Below are 10,294 nucleotides of genomic sequence, written 5' to 3' on the forward strand. Positions count from 1 at the left end.
CATAAAATGAAGTGCAAGTTACAATATTGGTCTTCCAGTTGCAAGATGGAAGTAGAAGTTGACATTTTCTCTATTTTATTCCTGTAAATCATCCAAATAGAATGAGTAGAAAGAAAAAGTTATACAATCTCCTTTTTAGTCAAATCAAGGAAGAGCTAAATCCTAGATGAAACTGGAGGAAAGGCTAACACAAATTATTAGAAATGAAATGAGTGCATTTCCCTTGCTTTTTCTATGGTAATGCCTTTGACTGTGTGAACCACAACAAAGTGTGAACAATTCTTAAAAAGATGGGAATAAAAAAAAGAGATGGGAATATCAGACCACCTTATCTGTCTCCTGAGAAATCTGTATGCAGGACAGGAAGCAACAGTTAGAACTGGACATGGAACAATGGGCTGGTTCAAAATTGAGAAAGCGGTTTGTCAAGGCTGTATATGTCACCCTGTTTATTTAACTTATACACGGAGTACATCATGCAAAATGCCAGGCTGGATGAGTTACAAGCTGGAATCAAGATTGCAGGGAGAAATATCAATAACCTCAGATATGTAGATGATGCCACCCTAGTGGCAGAAGAGGAGCTACAGAGCCTCTTGATGAGGATGAAAGAAGATAGTAAAAAAGCAGGCTTAAAACTCAACATTCAAAAAACTAAGATCATGGCATCCAGTCCCCTCACTTCATGGCAAATAGATGGGGAAAAACTGGAAATGGTGTCAGATTTCATTTTCTTGGTCTCTGGAATCACTGTGGACAGTGACTGCAGTAATGAAATTAAAAGACACCTGCTCCTTGGAAGAAGAGCTATGACAAGCCTAGAAAGCACAGTAAAAAGCAGAGACATCGCTTTGCTGACCAAGATCCATATGGTCAAAGTTATGATTTTTCCAGTAGTCATGTATGGATGTGAGAGTTGAACCATAAAGAAGGCTGAGCACTGAAGAATTGATGCTATTGAATTGTGGTGCTGGAGAAAACTCTTGAGAGTCCCTTGGACTGCAAGGAGATCAAACAATTCATTCCTAAAGAAAATCAACTTTGATTATTCATTGGAATGATTGATGCTGAACCTGAAACTCCAGTACTTTGGCCACCTGATGCAAAGAGCCGATTCATTGGAAAAGACCCTAATGCTGGGAAAAATTGAGGGTAGGAGGAGAAGGGAGTGACAGAGGATGAGATGGTTGGATGGCGTCATCGACACAATGGATTTGAGTTTCAGCAAACTCTGGAAGACAGTGAAAGACAGGGGAAACTGGCGTGCTGCAGTCCATGGGGTCACAGAGATCAGACTGAACTTAGTGACTGAACAACACAACAAGAGTACATTTATGAGGAAAGCAAGATGGTTTGCCTTGGTTGTAGGTTCCCAAAAGAACCAGCAAAACCTACTTCTCAATGAGAGAGAGCACACTTGGAGAATTTATATTTTCACTAAATTCTTTATTTCAGTTCAGTTTAGTCACTCTGTCATGTCCGACTATTTGTTACCCCATGAACTGCAGCACGCCAGGCCTCCCTGTCCACCACCAACTCCCGGAGTCCACCAAAACCCATGTCCATTGAGTCTGTGATGCCATCCAACCATCTCATCCTCTGTCATCCCCTTCTCCTCCTGCCCCCAATCTTTCCCAACATCAGGGTCTTTTCCAATGAGTCAGCTCTTTGTATCAGGTGGCCAAAGTATTGGAATTTCAACAGCTTCAACAACAGACCTTCCAATGAATATCCAGGACTGATTTCCTTTAGGATGGACTGGTTGGATCTCCTTGCAATCCAAGGGACTCTCAAGAGTCTTCTCCAAAACCATGGTTCAAAAGCATCAATTCTTCTGCGCTCAGCTTTCTTTATAGTCCAACTCTCACATCCATACATGACTACTGGAAAAACCTTAGCCTTGACTAGATGGGCCTTTGTTGACAGAGTAATATCTCTGCTTTTTAATATGCTGTCTAGGTTGGTCATAACTTTCTTTCCAAAGAATAAGTGTCTTTTAATTTCATGGCTGCAATCATCATCTGCAGTGATTTTGGAGCCCCCAAAAATAAAGTCAGCCACTGTTTCCACTGTTTCCTATCTATATGCTATGAAGTGATGGGACCGGATATCATGATCTTATTTACAATTGTTAAAACTATTAGTAGGTAACTACAATTAGTAGGTTACAATGCTTCTCTGGACCTAATTTGGGTTCAAAAAGCAGAGGTAGGATTAACTGAAGTGTCATGAAAAAAATTCATTTAGGAAGGAAGAAATCTATGGTAGCAGAAGAAAGAGAAAATAGAAGAAAATAGAAACTTTGGTGGAGTGGTAAGAAAGGGGAAAAATTTCCCCTGGCTAAGGAGAAATGAAATAAAAATGACATCTCCCCCTACCCACCAAAAAAGAATCCTAGGTCAAAAGAAAACTTTCAGATAGATAGAACATGGTCCTGGATATTTCTCCACATGAATCTCCTTTAATTACCAAGTCTAAGACAAAACTCATCATTTAAAGATAAGAAATTAAAATAGTACGAGAATAGGGTCTATAGAAGATGTTATAAGGAATAATGAGAAAAGAAATAAGAAAAGCAAGTGTCAGATGATGATCATGGACCAGAAAAAACAATGTGGTGGAGCAAATAAAAATAGTTATGACATTAAACAAGCAAAACAACTTCTATGAAGCATTAGAACAAGTGAAAATAAACTTAAGAATTTTGTGAAGAGATAAGGAAATAGTAGGAAAACAAGAATTGTGAGTTAGCAGAGTTCAGACACTAAGTGAAAGAAATCGAACAAAATAAAATAGAAATACAGTTGACCCTTGGACAACACAGGTTTGAACTGTGCAGGTTGAATTATATGCAGATACTTTTCAACAGTAAATATAGAGTACTACATATCTCATCAATAGAAGAATCTATGAATGTGGAGAAACAGCACATATGGAAGACCAGCTGTAAGTTTTGCACAAATTAACCCTTGCATTGTTCAAGGGTCAACTGAAAAGAGTTTAAAAGGATACAAAAGAAGATAATATGTATGAAAGATAGGCAAAAAAGAGTCAATATGTAAATAACTGATGTTTCAATAAAAAGTAGTTAGAATAATTAAAGATACAATTCAAGACAATTTTACTTTTTTAAAAAGCCTTAAATTTAGTCAAGAAAGTGTTCCCTATACTTCAGGGAAACTTGACTCAAGGGTGTTCAATACGAAGATATATCCTAGTAGAGTTACTGGACTCGAAATAGGTAAAATTGGCAGCTAATTTGGAAGTGAAGCTAGCGTTTATGCTCTAGCAGCCTTACTTCAGGTTTAAGCATGTCTTTAAAACGTTTTCCTCAACTGCCATTCAATCCAAGGTTTCTCTGTATGAAGAACCAATCTTTTGGATTCCGTTTGTAAGAGGTACTTAGAGTATAATTTTCACGTTTTATTAATACTGTGTTAACGGATTCTGTTAATGGTTTTTTTTTTTTTCTCTCTCTCTCTTTCTTACCAAAGACTACCAGTTGAAACTGCTAGCTAATCATGCCTGGATGAAAGCATACCATAGAGAAAATAATACCCTTTAATATATAGCTGGATGAGTATTGCTGGGAAAGGTAAATGCACACAGCGTTTGTATTAAGGGTACTGGCAGAGAAAGTAGGTGGAGAGAGCTCTGCTCTCAGCCCAATAGCCCCTTAAAGGATTTCAAAAACTAGATGATCCCAAGAAAGACTGAACTCTACTACACGGTATAAGTAAGATAGGCCAATTGAGGCAGGAAATTCCCTTTGAGAGATGTCAATGGAAGATGGCTTCTGGTTGACTCATATACTTAGCTTCCTCTGACACCAGATCTTTAAAGAAGATAGGACTGCTTCTGGAGAAAGAAAGATCTATGAGCAATATGGCAGAGTTGGTGGAAGTGAGGTCAAACTATACCAGAAACAAGTTTGGGAAAGTTTGAAGGAAACAAATGACACAGCTGGATGCTACCAATAGCTAAACCTTGGACTTTTGCAGGTAATGCCAAATGGGTTCCATGTACGAAGACCTTGATACTAGGAGATACAAGGATGCTTTATGAAGAAATTAAGACCTTACCAGTGAGTTACTGGGTTGGATACCACTTGGCAGGAAAACTGCTGAAGGGTGTTCACACTTCTAATCGTTTCTGAAGTTAAAGTAAATTTTCAAGAGAATAAAGACTGTGAAGAAATAACGTACTCAAAGTTCTTGATCATTCAGCATAAAGAGAACAAGAAGAGATCAGCTTTTTAATAAACTATACTCCAATACAAAATAAAAAGTTAAGAAAAAGATCAGCTTTATATAAGAATTTGCAAAAGTGTTACATGGGGTAACAGAGAATACAGGCAGTGAAATGAGGTGCAGAGAGCTGGGTGAGAATCAACAAGCACTGTCTGGGATAATTTGAAATCAAGCTGCTTGAAATGTCAAGGACCTCCTGGGAGCACCCTATTGTTACAATTCCTCCCCCCTGGAGGGGAGAAAGCTTAAGTCCATAGAAACTCAGATGTTAAGTTGATTAAAACAGAATTATGGAATATTTGGAATACTTGAAAATCAAATATGGTGAATTTCATACAAATAAAATAGCAATCTTCCAGATGTTCAATGTTCCAGATGGATTTAGAAAAGGTAGAGGAACCAGAGATCAAATTGCCAGCATCCGCTGGATCATCAGAAAAGCAAGAGAGTTCCAGAGAAACATCTACTTCTGCTTCGTTGACTAAAAGCCTTTGACTGTGTGGATCAAAACAAACTGTGGAAAATTCTTAAAGAGATGGGAATACCAGACCACCTGACCTGCCTCCTGAGATATCTGTATGCAGGTCAAGAAGCAACAGTTTGAACTGGACTTGGAACAACTGGTTCTAACTGGACTTGGAAAAATCACAGGTTCCAAATTGGTAAAGGAGTACATCGAGGCTGTATATTGTCACCTTGCTTATTTAACTTATATGCAGAGTACAATCATGAGAAATGCCGGGCTGGATGAAGCACAAGCTGGAATCAAGATTGCTGGGAGAAATATCTGTTACCTCCTCAGATATGCAGATGACACCACCCTTATGGCAGAAAGTGAAGAACTAAAGAGCCTCTTGATGAAAGTGAAAGAGGAGAGTGAAAAAGTTGGCTTAAAACTCAACATTCAGAAAACTAAGATCATGGTATCTGGTCCCATTACTTCATGGCAAATAGATGGGGAACCAATGAAAACAGTGAGAGACTTTCTTTTTTGGGCTCCAAAATCACAGAAGGTGATGACTGCAGCCATGAAATTAAAAGACACTGTTCCTTGGAAGAAAAGCTATGACCAACCTAGACAGCATATTAAAAAGCAGAGACATCACTTTGCCAACAAAGGTTGGTCTAGTCAAAGCTATAGTTTTTCCAGTAGTCATCTATGGATGTGAGAGTTGGGCTATAAGGAAAGATGAGTGCCGAAGAATTGATGCTTTTGAACTGTGGTGTTGGGGAAGACTCTTGAGAGTCCCTTGGACTGCAAGGAGATCCAACCAGTTCATCCTAAGGGAAATCAGTCCTGAATGTTCATTGGAAGGACTGATGCTGAAGCTGAAACTCCAATATTTTGGCCACCTGATTCCAAGAGCTGACTCATTGGAAAATACCCCGATGCTGGGAAAGATTGAAGGCAGGAGGAGAAGGGGACAACAGAGGATGAGATGGTTGAATGGCATCACTGACTCAATGGACATGAGTTTGAGTAAGCTCCAGGAGTTGGTGATTGACAGGGAAGCCTGGCATGCTGCAGCCCATGGGGTCACCAAGAGTCAGACACGGCTGAGTGACTGAATTGAAAATGGCAATATTAGGTCTTTGCAGTGGCTCAGTGGTAAAGAATCCCCCTGCCATTGCAGGAAACTTGGTTTTGATCCCTGATGCAGGAAGATCCCATAGGCCTTGTAGCAATTAAGCCCATGTGTCACAACTATTGAGCTTGCACCCTGGAGCCTGGAGCCGCAAATACTAAAGCCTGAGCGACTGAGAGCCTTTGCACACAGGGAGAAGCTACCACAGTGAGAAGAAGCCTGTCACCACAGGCTGCTAGAGGGTTGCCCGCGCTCTCCACAACTAGAGAAAAGCTCTCACAGCAGCGAAGACCCAGCACCATCAAAACTAAATAAATAAATAAAATTAGATAAAAAGAGAATTGCTAAGGAAACACTCTCCCTGGAGGAGGAAATGGCAACCCACTCTGGTATTCTTGCCTGGAAAATTCCATGGACAGAGGAGCTTGGCTGGCTATAGTCCATTGGATTGCAAAGAGTCAGACAAGACAGAAGTGACTTAGCACACACAGCACAAGGGAACACTCCGTGCAAAACATTTTTTTTTTTTTTAAATAGCAGTATGATAGCTAAAATACTTGAAAGAATTTAACATCTACCCTTCTTTCTAACAGATTTGATTTTTATACAAAATATCAGTTAGATGAAACAGATTCAACACCCAAAGTAAATACACAGGCTTAAACCTACTTTATTTCGAAGTATCTAAATAATTTATGCAAAGAAAAGTATGTTGGCTTGTTTGTTTAGCTTGGACTGGATCACCTGAATAACTGCCTCAGTTTTCTCGCTCAGCTTTAGATATGCAGTGTCCAGTAGAAGAGCTAGTGAACTCATTATGTGGCTGATCTGAATTGAGATGTGCTGTAAGGGTATGTTATAAACTAGATTTAGAAGACTTATGAAAAAAAATGTAAAAAAAAATAAATAAAAAAGAAAAATAATGTAAAACACATTATTAATAGTTTTTATTTTAATGTCATGTTGAAATGATATTTTGGATATATTGAAAGTAAAAGCGTTAGTTGCTCAGTTGTGTCCAACTCTTTGTGACCCCATGGACTGTAGCCCACCAGGCTTCTCTGTCCATGGGATTCTCCAGGCAAGAATACTGGAGTGGGTTGCCAGTTCCTTCTCGAGGTGATCTTCCCAACCCAAGAATCGACCTTGGGTCTCCTGCATTGCAGGTGGATTCTTTTACCCTCTGAGCCACCAGGGAAGCCCAGTATATTGGGCTGAACTAAATTAATTTTATCTGTGTTGTTTCTTTTTAATGTGGCTATTAGAAAATTTTAAATTACAGATGTGCCTTATATTCCTATTGCAAAGCACTGATTTAGACATTACCTTAATAATATATTTAATAAAATTCAAAAATCTGATGAATGCTTAAACAGAAATAGTTAGCTTTTTTGTATAGCGTAGTAAGTTACATTTTTGGTACATGAATGCTTGATTTTATTATTTTAATATATCTTCATTATATGTAACATTATATTTGATCAACTTCTATGTGAGATCAGTAAATCTTAAATGTATTTCGGCTAAGGGTTCTTGAGATGCTGAATGTTTTAGAAGTGCCATTAGCATTTCATCAAGTAATCATTCCCAATATTTATAAAACAACATTTTAAACATTCAGTTCAGTTCAGTTCAGTTCAGTGGCTCAGTCATATCCAACTCTTTGCGACCCCATGAATCACAGCACGCCAGGCCTCCCTGTCCATCACTAACTCCCGGAGTTTACTCAAACCCATGCCCGTCGAGTCGGTGATGCCATCCAGCCATCTCATCCTCTGTCGGCCCCTTCTCCTCCTGCCGCCAATCCCTCCCAGCATCAGGGTCTTTTCCAATGAGTCAATTCTTTGCATGAGGTGGCCAAAGTATTGGAGTTTCAGCTTCAGCATCAGTCCTTCTTTAAAACATTTAATTCTCTACCTACTTCATTATTTTGATGGGGAATATTTGCTCTTTGTCTTTAAATGTGCATATGTTCTACTTGAAATAAATGTTATATTTTTGTAGTCATGTGCTTCACCAGTTTAAATATATCTGACTATCTGTGAAAATTACTGACTTAGATTTGGGGAAGAAAAAGAAAATCTGTGTGGAAAGAAACTTGTTCATTTGTATTTTTAGTATTAGGTTAATAATTTAGGGGAGTGTGCCTTTAATATTATTATTATTATCATTTTAAATATCAAAATCACTAACAAAACCATATCTTTAATCAGGATATAGTTTCTTACAATTCTAAGTTTATGCTGACCCCTATAGGTTATTATGTCCTAATCTATTTCTGGCTTATTCTTTTTTTTTTTTTTTTTCTGGCTTATTCTTATAGAACATATAGTAAAATATTTAAACCTGTTTACATTTAGAATTACAACCATAAAATACTTTATAAGCCTTTTCTCTCCTTCTAGATGTAAAATTTTATTCATCCTTTAAGACAGTTTATTTCAAGTGTCCAAGATGTTTTAGCCATCAATAGTTTCAGTGTGGGTCTACTGAGGACAGGGGAACTAAATAGCATAATCCATAATTTACAGTGAAATATAACCTGATTATTTTCCTTTTAAAATCTGTTCTATTTGCAGTGTTCCATAGCTATAGCCCATTAAGAAATTACCTTTAAAGTTTATGCGGAAATTTGTACAAAGGCAGGAAAACCTTGGGACCAAACATAAGTCTGACTTCAGTTAACCTTGGCAGAGGGACACTCATTCCAGGTTAAACTGGGAACTTTTAAAGTGATGTGCAAGATACCATACTGTTTCCTTGTGGGTACAGGTGAGGAATGACAGGAGAGGGCAGAAGGCTATAGACTGCTGGTTTCTGGACATGGGCATCTCCAGCAACAAGTAGTGGGAGAAGAATTGTCTGTGGATGACCACTAAAACAGTGGACTGTGAGTGGATCGTGGCAGCAGCAATCAGCCAAGATAACAGTGGAAATTGTCCTTTAGGTCATTACTGATAAACTGCAACCGGAACTCTGTACATTCCATATGCTTCCTAAAATTGCCAGTCCCTGAATGAGATACTGAGCCAATTTCTTCGCAGTCTATGTTTTGCAGACATAGACAGAAAGGGAAAATCTCAACCTGTTAAGAGTTTTCAACAGTGCTAATTTTTAGGAATCAAGAACTGCAGCAGCCCAGGAGTTATTGCAGGGTAGTTCCAAAAGGTACAATCCCAGGAAACCCAGAATGTCAGTTCCATATCACCGTAATAATGAACCCTCAAGAAAGAGTGGTGTGTGAATATAAGGCCTCCATAACGAATTCTTAAAAACATCTGTCATTATTCACCAGTGGCACTAGTGGCAAAGAACCCGCCTGCCAATGCAGGAGACTTAAGAGATACGGGTTTGCTCCCGGAGTTGGGAAGATCCTCTGGAGGAGGGCATGGTAATCCACTCCAGTATTCTTGCCTGGGAAATCCATGGACAGAGGAGTCTGGCAGGCTACAATCCATAGGGTCGTAAAGAGTCAGACATGACTGAAGTGATTTAGCACTCATGTACATCATTATTTACACTTATTCTGGAGAAAAAAATCAGTCATGAACTATGCTGTATGAATTTAATCTGAAGCACGGCCTACTCTTGTTTTTCTTAAACTTGTATTTTAATATAATCTGAGAATTAGGGATAATAAAAATTGTCTCCTTACATATCAGATAGTAATTCCCAGAATATTAAGGAGCAAAGATGTATTTTGATCCCTTTCTGACTTGAAACTAGACATAGATTGCCATAGAAAACATAAAACTAAGTATTTTCTTTTACACTGAAGATATGGTTTTATTCCCATGAAGGTACGTTCTGAAAGCAAAATTATTACTTGCGTAGATATTCTCATAATACTTAATGACTGATAGTCAATAGTCTAGATTTCAGAGTAACTTACTTATTTGGTTACATTAGGGTAAATTTTGTGCCAAGTTCATCCTGGGTATTACATTGGCATAAGTAGATTTTTATTAATGTATTATTGAAACTTTTACTATTACCAGGATAGCCTTGGTAACCCTGCTTTCCATTTTTCTCAGGTTACAATTATCACAATCTTCCTCTACTCGGTAGCTTTGATTCTTTGTTCATCCGTGTATGATAATGAACCCAGAATGTTTCCTGAGGAAACCCTGACTGTAGTATTCCAGAATTCTCTCAGCCCACTTCTTGTCCATGTCTGTTCTGACCTGTGTCTTGTTCTTATTATTAATACAGGAGACTATTAATTTTCAATTCCATTTGTTTTAATGCCAAAATTTATATCTTGTCCTTAATTGGCAACATAGAGCCTGCTCACATTCTTGGCAAGGAATATAACCTTGAGCTCTCTAGTGCTCAGAAAGATCTAGTCTTTTGATCTAATGATCAAAAAGCTCAATTATGAAAAATTATATTTTAGGAGGATGGCCAGGAGGCTAGGCAGTCCATCCTTCATGATAGATATTAATACATGTTTCATGG

The sequence above is a fragment of the Muntiacus reevesi genome, chromosome 19, assembly GCF_963930625.1.
Source record: "Muntiacus reevesi chromosome 19, mMunRee1.1, whole genome shotgun sequence".
Classification (NCBI taxonomy): Eukaryota; Metazoa; Chordata; class Mammalia; order Artiodactyla; family Cervidae; genus Muntiacus; species Muntiacus reevesi.